General features: G+C 50.9%; 1 protein-coding gene across 1 annotated transcript in view; it reads right to left on the minus strand.

Annotated features, from left to right (window-relative positions):
• Positions 1 to 14,207, minus strand: part of CSMD1 (CUB and Sushi multiple domains 1) — an 858,055-nt gene that overhangs the window by 412,309 nt on the left and 431,539 nt on the right. The gene's annotated exons all lie outside the window — the stretch shown is intronic.

Here is a 14,207-nt window from a genome sequence, read left to right on the forward strand (position 1 = left end):
AGTACAGTATTTTATCTTCTTTTAAAATATTATTTACTGGTTTTAGAGAGTGAGGGGGGGAGAGAGAGAAACGCTGATCTGTCATTCCACTGATGTATGCCTCCGTTGATTGCTTCTTGTATGCGCTCTGACTGGAGAGTGAACCCCAAGTCTGGCTTGTGGAGACGACACTCTAACCAACCGAGCTACCCAGCCAGAGCCAATTATTTCATATCTGAATCCATCTTTTTTTGGGCATGGGTACAGAGGATAGGTTGATATCCTATATAATAAAAGGCTAATATGCAAATCGACCAGACGGCGGAATGACTGGTCACTATGATGTGCACTGTTCACCAGGTCAACACAGGAGCTGCCCCCTGGAGGTCAATGTGCTCCCACAGGGGGAGCACTGCTCAGCCAGAAGCTGGGCTCACAGCTGGCGAGTGCAGCGGTGTTTGCGGGAGCCTCTCCCACCTCTGAGGCAGCACTAAGGACCCCTCAGGGGATGTCTGACTGCCCGCAGGGATCAGGCCTAAGCTGGCAGGCAGACATCCCCCGAGGGGTCCTGGACTGTGAGAGAACACAGGCCGAGCTGAGGGACCGCCCCCCCCCCCACCCCTAGTGCACGAATGTCCTGCACCAGGCCTCTAGTTCCATCATAATTTTCTTACACTATTCTATTAATCTAATTCTTGACTAGTCTACATGATATGGTCGATTTGGCTTTTATTACTTAAGGATATACTGAAAACATGAGTCCTCTGGGAATAGATGTACTAACATGGAACTTGTACATATAAGCAAATGAACAATGCAAATTGTTAGGGAATGGTTAAAACAAATACTGGTTTTAAATGAATGAAAATTATATGCTTTTGAGTGCATGTATAAAAATAACCATATAAATCTATAATAATAATAAATGCATAATATGCAAATTAGACCTGACATCCTTCTGGACGACCTTCCGGACAAAGCCAGGGCTGTGAGGGAAGCCTGGGTCCCAGGTGCCAGAGAGAAGCTGGCACCGGCAGCTGGGAGAAGGAAGACCTGCTGTTGCATGAATTTCGTGCATCAGGCCTCTAATATATGTATAGTAGAGTGAAATTATTTGTTTTGTTCTTTTATAAGTCAAGAAATAGATCTTGTTCAGTGAATGAAAGGGAATGTCAGTATTCCTAAAGTTGTTATATTATAACATTAAATATGAACAAAGTAAGCTATGTAGAAACACTTAGAAAAAATACTACCTTTTAGATACTTAATATAATTGATATGTTTATAAAATCACTGTTTACATAGCAAAGTGTGTTCAATTCTAGTTTAAAAAAAATAATAGTTTCCAAAAACAGTAAAAAAACAACAACAAAAAAACTGTTTGAGACACAATAAGAAATAGTTAATTTTGGTCTAGAAAAGAGATTTTCGACCATTGTGCGACAAGACGTTTTAAAGCCTGCAGCACCTGGCTATCCAGTCAGGGGCACCGACCCCTTTCCCTTCAACCGTCAAGTAAAAGATGAACACAGCCCACACAATAGCCGTCTGGTGTGATTGAATCAAATAAAACCGATTTTTCTTTTTTTGTCAGATCGGCAAAAAACTATAATACATGTTCTGGCGTGCCGCGGGCGGGATTCTAGTCATCAGTCTGTGTGCGCGAGATGAAAAGGGCCGGCCGGCCCTATTCTGCAACCATCTTTGCTTCTCTTATAAAAAGGAAGTTCTTTGTTCGCTATCACAGTCACTACTTCTAAGTCCGCGCGTCTTTAAAAAGGGTGTTGACAGCACCTTCCAGTGCGTCGGCCTCTGCCCGCCTGGGTCCTCCGGGGGAGGAGGCTTTCGGCTCTGCCGGGAGGAGCCCTGGAGTGTGGGCTCCGCAGGCCTTCGGGCCTCGTGGTCGGAGAGGCCAGGCAGTTCGTTTCTTACAGGAGCAGGAGGGGACGGAGGATGAACGCCGCTGGGCTTTCCGTCCTGGCCCGGGAACGTGTGGAATCAACCAGCCCTTCCCTTCTCTCCGGGCCTTTATTCTCTCCACCAGCCGTCAGGGCGCCCCTCACCGGGAGGCCGGCATCTCTGTGCAGGGTCCACATCCACGCTCCCAAAGTCAGGGGTCGTCAGTACAAGCCTGTGAACGGCCTCACAGCCCGCGACGGACACCGCACGCCGCTGCTCCCACACCCGGGAAACACGGGCCTTTCTCACACCGGACGCGGCTGCAGAGCGTTCCCACCACGTTTCTCCTGAACATGGAAGGAGGGGCTTTCTCACATCCTCTCAGCACAGAACCGCGGACAGCAAGACCACCACACAGAAGTCTCAGCACAGAACCGCGGTCACCACACAGAAACACGATGAACGTGAACACGGTGCCGGGGTACGCGGGCCAACGCCACTGGTTTATCTCAGCTGATTCCAGGCATTTCGGCCAGAGGGAAGGACAGACCATCTGTGAGGCTCAACCGCGCCCTGATGTCGCCAGCAAGTGCGGAATTGTACTGACTTCACAAAATTTGAGAAAAAACCCTATCACTCCTGAAAACAAGGGTCTCCCCGACTAGGCTGGGCCTCTTGGAAAGAAAACAGTCGCGTCTTACAACCCTGAGCAGACTTCAGTGTCACATCCGGGAAGAGAGATGACTGGGAAACGCAGAAGGCAACGTAAGCCCTCCTGTTCCATAGCCTCTAGCTGGGAGAGCTACTTTCCCAGGAAACGACGTCGACGTTAAAATGAACGGTTGCCCGCAGAGAAGGTAGGTACGTCATGGAGGGTGTCCCTGGACCATGGTTACATGGAGGCGTGAGTCGTGGCTGATGTGACAGAACCCCTTTCCCGGGGCAGGGGCAGGTCACCGGCAGCAGCATCCACGGCTGTGAGCCGTCTCAGCCCACAGCCGCGCAGCCACGCCAACTCCAGGTCTGGGGCCACCTCTGCCTTCCCTCCTCCTCCTCGGCAAACCACCCCTGGCCTCCTGGGCCAGCAAATGGTCTCCTTTTTGTTCTTTTTAATATATATTGTTGATTTCAGAGAGGAAGGGAGAGGGAGAGAGAAACATCAGTGATGAGAGAGTCATGGATTGGCTGTCTCCTGCACGCCCCGACTGGGGATGGAGCCCACAACCGGGCATGTGCCCTGAGCGGGAATTAATCCGTGACCTCCTGTTCATATGTCGATGCTCATCCACTGAGCCACACGGGTTGGGCTCCTTTTTGTACTTGTCCACGGCTTGCCTTTCCCTTCACGTCTGGACAATTGTTCCAGGATCTGGAAACACCCACCCAGCACCTATGGTTTGAACGGCGTTCCTTGGAATTGGCTGGAATTGAGGGAAAGAGCTGGACCTGAGTCTCTTCCTCACCCTCCCGGGCCCCGTCCATCTCCTACGTGTCCTCAGTGTGTATCCCCGGGTGCGGTGGGATTGGAGGGGACAGGGCTCCCCTCTCTGCTCCGTGGACTCTGTAGTCCGGGTGCTGGGCCGCCCACTGCGTACAGCGGGCGATCTATTTCATTTGTGTCCCTGTAACATCCAGGTAACCTCTAACCCTGAGCAGGGACTTGCCAAATACAAATCCACTGGATGGTCATTAGCAATAAAAGCACAGCGCGTCCATCCAGTGCCCGATGTGCACAATAGCTAAGATTTACTAGTATGCAGGCCATGGATTGGTGGGAACGAGAAAAACAACACGTTTAAAAACACACAGGCGGACAGAATGACGTTTTGGAAACAAGGAATCAGGACCAACTTATAACGTTAAGTCACATTTTTTTCCACCTCAGGTTAAACATGCAAATAGGCCTCAGGCTGAGAATGAACTGAAGTTTATAAAAAGCAAAATAAGTTAGCAAATGGGGAAGTGACTGAAAATTGACTTATAAAGTTTAAAGCCAGTGGTTGGTAGTGGAAAGATAAATGTATGACAGGAAATGAAGATTTCTATTTTCAACCAATTACGTGTAGAAAAAAATAAATAAAATTTTAAGGTGAGCAATGCCATCAAGCAAATAGAAATAGTTGAGGATACACTAAAATACTTATTTTCAGTTGCAAAAAATAAACATGCACATAATATGACAAAAGCATTAGCATGTTTGTTTCAAAAATTATCAAAACACCGTATGTTGTGAAAAACAGACGAACGTGTCTCCAGGTCCATGTGAAGGTTGGCATCTTAGACACGTGAGCTTCCCTAACACGTGAGCCTCCAGTGGCTGGAAAACTCATCCACAATAAATAAATCCAACCCAACTGTCATTTCTGCCAATTTCCCTGTAAGTCACTTTTAACCCTTTTCCCTGAAGACGGCGAGTCTCCATGTCTCCAGCACCCATCAGTGTTGAGCAAATACTGAGTTGACTTGAACTCTCCTCCTAACTCCCTCTAATCCAGCGGTTCTCAACCTGTGGGTCGCGGCCCCTTAGGCGGTCGAACGACCCTTTCACAGGGGTCGCCTAAGGCCATCCTGCAGATCAGATATTTACATGACGATGCATCACAGTAGCAACATCACAGTGATGAAGTAGCCACGGAAATAATGTTATGGTTGGGTCACAACAGGAGGAGCTGTATTAAAGGGCCAGGAGGTTGAGAACCACTGGGCTAAGGGGTCGGGAGGAACTGCTCAACTGAAAACCACTTCCCACTGCAGCTCCCCCCAGGAGAAGAGCTCAACGCTAACAGGACCACAGGAGCCCCGTCCAGGCAGGAAGTGAGACCTCGCCCTCCCAGGTCATTTCTTGGTCTGAAAAGGGGCGCCGTTTGCACAGCAGTTCTGGGCCGTGGCTGTTTGGAACAGCTGCCTGGATCTTCCAGGCAGAGCTTTCTCAGCTCTTTCCCACCAGGTTTGACGGATCACACTCTATACGTAGACTAGAGGCACAGTGCACCGTAGCCGCACACGGGTAGGGTCCCTAGGCCTGGCCAGCAAGCAGGGCCCATCAGGTTCCCACCACCCTGCCTCCTCAGCACCCCGCCACCACCGCTGGTCACATACTATGTTCCACGCCGCCCCCTGGTGCTCAGCACGCGTCATAGCAAGCAATCGAATTCCATTCTCCTGGTCGAACTCCTGGGGGGACACTGCATGTTAGCCTTTTAGATAGATAGATTTTCGGCGTGGCAATTTGCCCCTTCCTTTCCTACCACTAACTCCACAGGAGACCCAGCTTGTTTTGACTCACTAGGGCAATCCCAGTGCGGCTGTTGCGAGAACAATGCCCCCACGGTGGGTTGAAAGGGGTTTAAAGAATGGTCAGGCCCACAATTCGTTTGCAAACTCCAAGCAGAGAAGCGGGGAGAGGACATGACAAGGATAGCATGTTGCTACGCTGAAAATCCTTCCCGCAGCCCATTAAATAAATGCACATGATGCTTGATTCTGATATTTGTAGTTTAAGGGTTTAGAATAAAGACCGTGTTATGATAACACCACAAAATAAAGATTACGCACAGCTATGAATCTGTGTAGGAAGAAAAAGAATGTGTGTATGCAGCCCAGTGATGGGGGGTCTGAACAGCTCAAGTACCGACATCACCTCTGTGGGTTTGTTCTAAAACAAACTGATTGAAGGTACAGTCTTCATTAGTTCTAATACTCAAATAGGTTTCATAGCTACTAACATTTACTGATGCAAATTATCTGAGCAAAAAATCGGTTACAGGTCAAATAAAGTGACTCTGGAATTACACGGGAGTTGATAGCTCCAAATGCCATGTGTCCCCTTGGAGAATACCGGTAATTGGTGAAATGTGGGACAGCGACTCGCTGAGTCCCCACCTAGAGCGAAGCTAATCTACTTTTACAGCGGAGCTCACACTGCCCTGGGAGCTAGCTCGGTTTGTGAGGCCTGTGGAAGCATTCCGTCTGTTTTATGGGTGTGAAACGGTCCGTGCAGAGGCGCCTCCTTGCCCTGCTGTTCCTCACGGTTCTGCGTGTTCCCGGCAGGTCCTGTTTTCTCAGGGGCCTGTGGTGACCCTGGCCCTTCCTTCCCAGGACCAATCATCAAGGCGGCAGCTCTTCCCAGTGGCCCAGTGCCTACCTGCTCTCCTTCAGAAATTTAAATTTGGATTCTTTACCTCCCAGCGTATGTACTTGGAAGAAAATGAGACAGCATTCTTCACTCTAAAATGTGCAACTATGCCCTGGCCAGTGTTCCCAGTGGGTTGGGCCCTGTCCCGTGCACCCAGAGGCCACCGGTTGGATTCCCAGTCAGGGCACATGCCTGGGTTTTCGAACTTGGTCCCAGTGGGGGGCGTGCAGGAGGCAGTGCACCCATGATTCACTCTCATCGTTAATGTTTCTCTCACACTCCCTCTCCCTTCCTCTCTGTCTAAAAATCAACTAAAACAAACATATAAAATGTGTTATTGTTTCTTCTTTGGGGGTAGGAGGCTATTTTAAGTCCAAAAATATGATGGAGAAACAGGTCTAGACATTCTCTGGTTTACGGACGACTGTTATGACATGAATGTTTGGGTCCTTCCAACACTCGCATGTTGAAAGCCGACCCCCCAGTGTGACCGTGTTAGGAGATGGGGCTGTGGGGAGGGGATTAGGATGAGATGAGATCTGAGCAGGGAGCCTCCTGAAGGGGGTCAGTGCCCTCACAAGGGTCAGGAGAGGGCTTGCTCCCCATCGGTGCTCCTCCCTGTGAGCATGCACGGCCCTCACAGTCCTGTGTGGAAGGGGACCCCACCAGAACCTGCCTCTGCCGCCCCACCCCCTGGACTGCCCCCCTCCAGACCATAAGAAATAAACGTGCCTTTGCGAGCCCCCAGCATGTGGGGTTAATTATAGTGACTCACCCCATGCACATACCCTGGTTTTAATAATAGCAAAGGATGAGGCTTTGAAATTTTATTAAACATGAAAGTACAGAGTCTAAAAGAAACCCCCAAAACACACTTAGCTAAAAAGTAAATGAAGAGAGGTACCATCTGCCCATAACTATTATTTGCTGGTCCCCTGATGCCTGTACTAGAAAGATCACATCAACACTAATAAAAGAGAAAAATGGTAATTGGCATACGAGCTACCCTTTTCATTGGCTAATCAGGGCTATATGCAAATTAACTGCCAACTAAGATTGGCAGTTAACTGCCAACAAGATGGCAGTTAATTTGCATATGTAGGCACAATGCAGGGAGGCGAAAGGGAAAGCAGGAAGAAGCCCCCTGCCACTGACAGTGATCAGAAACCCAGGGGGGAGCTAAGAGCTGGGGGGCAGGGCAAAGGCGGCCCTGGGGCCGCCTTTGCCCTGCCCCCCAGCCATGATCGGAGAATCAGGTGCCTTTTCCACCCTGGCCAGTGATAGCAGGAAGTAGGGGTGGAGCCAGCGATGGGAGCTGGGCACAGTCGAAGCTGGCAGTCCCGGGAGCTAGGGGTCCCTTGCCTGGGCCTAAAGCGAAGCCCACGATCGCGGGGCCGCTGCCACTGCGGGTCCCCGCTGCCCGGGCCGGACGCCTCAGCCAGAGGTGTCAGGCCTGGGTAAGGGGCCGATCCTGCGATTGGAGGGTGATGGGGGTCAATGCCTGAGGGCTCCCAGTATGTGAGAGGGGGCAGGCTGGGCTGAGGGACACTCCCCCCCCCGCCCCACACCCAGTGCACAAATTTCGTGCACCGGGCCCCTAGTCTATATATATAAAAGGCTAATATGCTAAGTATCCCTTCAACCATCTGACCAGTCACTATGACACACACTCTCCACCAGGGAGCAGATGCTCAATGCAGGAGCTGCCATGATGCACACTGGCCATTTTCAAAGAAATGGCGCCACAGACCTGGTGCCGACAAACCAGCACTCGGCTTCCCCCAAGTGGGACACAGGCCCTGCCACCACCCCAGAGCAACACCCCACCAAATCGCAGCCAATGCTGCTGGGACCCCATGGAGCAAAATGCGGCCCACAGCCCAGCCCAGTCTGGAAACGGTTGCTGTGGGTGCCGGGTAATGATGTCACGTAGCAATGCCCAGCTTCCTCTCCCTAGTGACTAGCCTCCTTGGAGTTTCTTCAGCCCAGGAACCCGACTTGCTTTATAGCCAAGTATAAACATTTCACACTTTAACCAAATGTCTGTGAAGCGTTTTCCCTGCCTCATCTCATTTGGTCCTCACAGAAGTCCTGGAGTAGGTAGATAGGAGGCTTGGTGGAATCCTATTTTCTTCTCATTAGCCGGAAAATGGAGATTTAGAAAGTTTAGAAACTTAACCCGACTGAAAAGAAGTAAGAAATGGTGGACCTTGAAAGTGACTTCAGGTTTTCTCACTGCACAGAATATAGTCAAACACTGCTGCAGTTAACTATTTCACCCTTTGTTCTCCCTGCGTGAACTACAATAACAACCTGCTTCATGTTGATATTTACTGCTGTGTTGCTGACAATTACCTGAAAGAGAAGCTGGGGTGCTTCACTGGGCTGGAAAAAGCTTAGCTACATCAGAAAGCAGGTCTAATTAAGCAAGTTTATTCTATATCTATTAAAGGCTAAGTTGACTCACGCATGCATGATACATATAAAGCTCTCGCTGGTGCCAGTCGCACGTGTGTTTTGATCTGTCACTGTTGATCATGAATGTGGTTGACACTATATTATAGAGAAAGGGCGAATAGCAATATTAAAATATTTCTTCTAATTAATTTCCTTTCAATGTGCACGAATTTGTGCACTGGGCCACTAGTTTCCTAATAAGACTCTATTCAGCCTGTGAGACATTGCCTTCAGCCACATAGTGCACCACGCCCACCCTGCTCTCTACCCAGGCCACACCCACCCTGTGTTCCACCCAGGCCACGCCCACCTTGTGCTCCACCCAGGTCCCACCCACCCTGTGCTCTCCATCCAGGCCACTCCCACCTTGCACTCCATCCTGGCCACGCCCACCCTGCACTCCATCCTGGCCACGCCCACCCTGCACTCCATCCTGGCCACACCCACCTTGCACTCCATCCAGGCCACGCCCACCCTGCACTCCATCCAGGCCACGCCCACCCTGCACTCCATCCAGGCCACGCCCACCCTGCACTCCATCCTGGCCACGCCCACCTTGCACTCCATCCTGGCCATGCCCACCCTGCACTCCATCCTGGCCACGTGGGAGAATGCACAGCCTATTGAGCGTACCTGCTTTGCTTTCACTCCTCACACCAGCTCTCCGCCTGCTTAGGAAGACGGGAAGATGGATGAGACGTCAGCTCCCTAACTTTGCATCCTGGGACAAGTAAACGCTAGGAGCGATCTGATGCACTCTGAGCCGCATTTACTGGGACATCTCCCACAGGCACAGTGGCTTCCCTGGTGAGGACCAAGCCAGGGCCTCCAGCGGTGACAACCCAGCGCCCGAGCAGCCCGGGCCACTCCTCGCTCAGCAGCCCGCCCTCCCTCTCTATGCAAATCAGTCCAGGAAGACAATCTGCAGTTTAAGCCACCACCTCATCTTAGCAAGGAGCCAGTGACATCCCGAAAGCTCACGAGGTGTCCAGCTGCTCACAGTAGGTGACACCCGCTCCCAGGGGGAATGTCTGGGAATCTGGGCGGGCGCTCAGGGTCGCATCAGCTCAGGGCAGGACCTAGGTGAGCATTCTCCCGAGTAAAAGCCCATCAGCCCTGCCAGGAGCGCCACCCTGATTTCCATCATCGTCAGAGGTGCCCTCAGCGACGCCTGATCCTGAACAGTAACTAGTCTCTAACTGTTAATTTGAGTTCCCACTATTAGTACTCTGTATAAATGGGTGCCCACCATCAACCAGTCAACAGCTCAACACAAAACAAACAGCCCCAAATGTACAGTGAGTTTAAAATCCATGCACACGTTTCCAAGGGCAATTCAGTTTCATATTCTCAACCCTCCATCAGTTGCATTTTCCCTTCACTTTATTCTCTTCATTATTTCCCTACACATTTCAGTTTATGTAACTGAGCCATGAATTAATAACCCATGTCTAACTCTGTCCTAAAGAGGAGGTGGGTATTAAGTTTCAACATGGAATTGTATGCGTGAAGTACAGCATGTCTAGCTTGTCCATATTTCAGGGCTATCTGTCTTTGGACTGCGGATCATGGGGGCACCTGGCCAGCAGGACGGGGTGTGTCTGAGCTCCCACCTCTTCATTTCCTGTCACCAAGTCTAATGCCTGTGCCTCCTGACTCTCCAGTGTGCTCTTCCTTCTCTGCCGCAGGGCTGTGACCCTCCCCGAGCCCCCCAGCCTGTCCCCCGGGAGTCCCAGTCATGCACCTAATTGAGCCCGGCTGTGCGCTTGCCACTCTGACGGGCACCTGACTCCTAATATAGCGCGTCCTTGCCGACGACCTTCCGTGCCACGGCGCTCCCTGGCCGCCGTCACCCCGCCTGTGTCTCCAGGCTCCTCGATGCCTCTCCTGTCTCTCAGTCGGAAAAAGATAGTGCTATTTCCAGAAACGCGACCCGCCGGGAGGGAAGAGGAAAAGTAAGTCTGTAATAAGTGACTGTCTGCCAAAAACAGCAGCATCCAAATAACTGACATGGAAAAGGCTATAACGACTTTAAAACCAGCTTACACTTTTCCAAGGGCAGTTCCATTTGCTATTCTCCACCCTCAGTTTGCACGTTACCTTCACTTTATTCTCTTCCTTGTTTTCCTACACATTTCAGTTTACTATGTACTTGAGCCATAAATTAACAACCTATACCTACCTGTCATAATAAGAGAGTTGGGTAGTAATTCTTAACATAGAATCTTACATGTGAAATAGAGTACTTTTATTTTTTCCATATTTCAGGGGCATTTCTTCCTACCTATACTTTAGAAAAATAAGTTGCAATACTTCCTGCCAGGAGATAACATTCTTACACGGTTTGTGTCTGCTGGCTTGCTGGGGCGCAACGTGAACGCCTACATTTGTTTCCCCCAGAAGGGGGTGTCCACACTGTCACTGGGCCACACGTCCGGTCTCATTGCGGGAGCCAGATCGCTCAGAGCACACCCCGCACACGCCTGCAGGTGAGGTCCGCTCACGTTCGGACAGTGTGGAGCCCAGGCCATTTCCGTGCGGCCCTGACCCTGAGCAAGGGGGACGGCCCAGAGCCCACAGAAGATGAGGCCGCCGCCAGGGGACACGCTCCCTCACGGTGGGACGCTGCCGGTGACAGACGTGGTTCGGGGGAGTGACGTGTGGGAGCTGGTTACCTGCTGCTCCGTGAGCAGGCAGGAGGGATGTGAGCCGGCCGTGCCGGTCCCTGGTTAAAGCCACTGCGGTCTTTAAGGGTTTATGCAGCAGCCGCTCTGTTCGGCAGGGCAATGTCTCCAAACAGAACGCGGACGCCGAGGAGGGGCCGAGCCTGCGAGTTCTGACTTCCCGACAGGCCGGCTGTCATCAAACTGTCCTCGAGGCCATTGAAGCAATGGAGCCAGTGGCCAGTCTGGGGCCGGACCTGAAGAGGCTGTGGGCGTGTTTTGCTCTAATTAAATACTCTCTCTCGGGGAAAGCCTGGCCGGCTTCCTCACAGCGAACTGGCCGAGTTGGTACAGGAGGCGCTTGCTTTCTCTACCCTTTGGTGGCCATGAAGTGATTCCATCCCACCCTGACTCTGTACAGCGCTGATAACACAATGGATTTCTTGTGAACGATGAAAAGAAGCTCATGCAGTGAAAGGCCCGGCTTCTCTCTCTATCAGTTCAGTGCAGGCAGCAACATGACCAGGGTGAGGGGAGGCCAGGCCCCATTCAGAGATTTCTGTTTTGCTTTTGGGGTTTTATGTATGCATGTATGTATGTATGTATTCATTTTGTGAGCTAAAATCGGTGGATAACAATTGTATGGGGAGCTGGCTAGGTCATGCGGATGGAGTCCTGTGGACGGGACTAGTGCCCTTATAAACACTCCCTACGAGAAATCTCTCTCTTTACCATGTGAAGACACAAGAAAGTAGCTTGTCCACACCTGATAGAACCCTCCCCCAAACCTGGCCATGCCGGCACCCGGGCAGCAGACTATGGAAATGAATTTGTTCATGATGGGGGGACCTATAACCTGATAGACAGAGCACCTGGCTTTATCTGAAATTTAATCATATTATTTAAAATCTTAGAGCACATGTACTTATGTGAATAGGGGCTTAAGTCTCCTTATCGTGCTGGGCTGCATACCTGGCGCTTCGGCCAGATGGGGCGCGCTGTGCTGTCTGTTCCTAAAACACATAGATAAGAAGGCAGTCACTGTACTGACACAGTACTATGTCGGGAGCTAATTGTGTAACTAATTTTGTGGTTTTTGCAAATAAAAACGCTGTAACTCCTGTAGTTGGCGCTGCAGTTCAGCCTCTGCTTCGGCAGGGTGCTGTAACTGTAGTCGCTGGCCAGCTTAATAAAGGCTCCTAAATTTTGATCTGAGTGCCTGGTGGTCGTCTCTGCGGGTCACCCCATTATACTTTTCAAGGCCTGTGCAAAGTGATTGAGGAGGTGACACAGCTATGAATCCAGCAAGCAGAACCGATACACAGGGTCAGGCCGACCCCCCAGGAGTCAAAACATCCTCTCATCCACATCATCTCCTCACCATCATCTCGTCCACATCATCTCCTGCCGGGAGCCGGTCCATCCTTGCTGTTTCAAGGGACCTGGCATATATGGCATACGGTTCTTAATATGTTTGCTCACCTTCTTGGCGCTGTGTTTTAACCAAAGTCACCTCTCCGAGAAAGGTTGAATCCCCAGGTAGGGATTTTCCCCTGAAGTTAGGGAGGGAATAAAACCCCTCAACTAAGTGCCAGGCGGGTAATTAATCCCTTTAACTACGAACAATCATGCTTAAACTACATAATCTTTTCTCCCTGGAATGGAGATAAGAAACGCCCTAACCTTTGTAATAGAGATTGATAGGATTGAATCAACTGGTATAAATACAGTTGTAACAAGACAAAAACACTCAGAACTTAGAACACAGAAATCAGAAGACAGAACCTACACGGAGCCTGGAGACAGAAGAACTTCACTGGAGAGAGCATGGCAAAAGATCCTGGACTGAACCTGACTATAGAACATGGCAAGAGAACCTGACTAGAACCTGGTGACTGGACCTGGCAGAACCTCTCTGGAGATCCTAACCAGAACTTGGCTGGAGATCCTGGCTAGGATGCTGATCAACTGAACGCTGCCTCCGAGTCTTTCCCTCTTAGCCGACTCCATCCACACCTTTGGGGACCCCTGGACCTGCTGGGGTTGGACCCCAGCAATCTCCTCACCATCATCTCATCCACATCATCTCCTCACCATCATCTCCTCACCATCATCTCATCCACATCATCTCTTCACCATCATCTCGTCCACATCATCTCCTCACCACCATCTCGTCCACATCATCTCCTCACCATCATCTCATCCACATCATCTCCTCACCATTATCTCGTCCACATCATCTCCTCACCATCATCTCATCCACATCATCTCCTCACCATCATCTCCTCACCATCATCTCCTCACCATCATCTCATCCACATCATCTCTCACCATCATCTCGTCCACATCATCTCCTCACCATCATCTCCTCACCATCATCTCGTCCACATCATCTCTCACCATCATCTCGTCCACATCATCTCCTCACCATCATCTCATCCACATCATCTCCTCACCATCATCTCGTCAACACCATCTCATCTCCTGATGCCTGAGGACAATAGCTGATGTCTGTGGACCCCAGGCCGACACGTAGCTGCATTCTGTCCCCAGCCCCACCCCAGCCCCTTCCCCTTCATAGTCCCGTCCCCTGCACCTGCTGGAAGGCAGGAGTTGATGCCTGTAAGCACCTGTCTTCTTGGTGGGCTACCTTCTCAACCTTATAGGATGCAGCCCCGCCTGTGTGATTGGACACAGAGACGGGCAGCTCGAGCCCACCTGGGGGTTCCCGGTAACAGTCATAAATACCAGCGAAGCGCTGCTCCTGATACTGTTACAGCAGCACCAATGGACTAAGACAGCCACCGGAGGACAAGATGTTCGAAAGCATCCACCACGGTCACGGGAAAGGGAGTCGACCTCAAATTCAAGTCTGTGTCCTGCAAAGACCTGCTCTTCCCACGGGGGCTCTTTCCTAAAAGAACACAGCGGCCTGCCCGTGAGCATGTGTGCTATGGACACAGATCTCCGAGGGGAACCAGCCCTTCCCTGGGAGTTCCAGGGCCGTTCCTAAGGGGAGGGGATGGACTCTTAGCGAGAACTGAAAAGGAAATGGGCACGCACACTGAAGAGCA

Source organism: Myotis daubentonii, chromosome 2 (genome assembly GCF_963259705.1).
Source record: "Myotis daubentonii chromosome 2, mMyoDau2.1, whole genome shotgun sequence".
Classification (NCBI taxonomy): Eukaryota; Metazoa; Chordata; class Mammalia; order Chiroptera; family Vespertilionidae; genus Myotis; species Myotis daubentonii.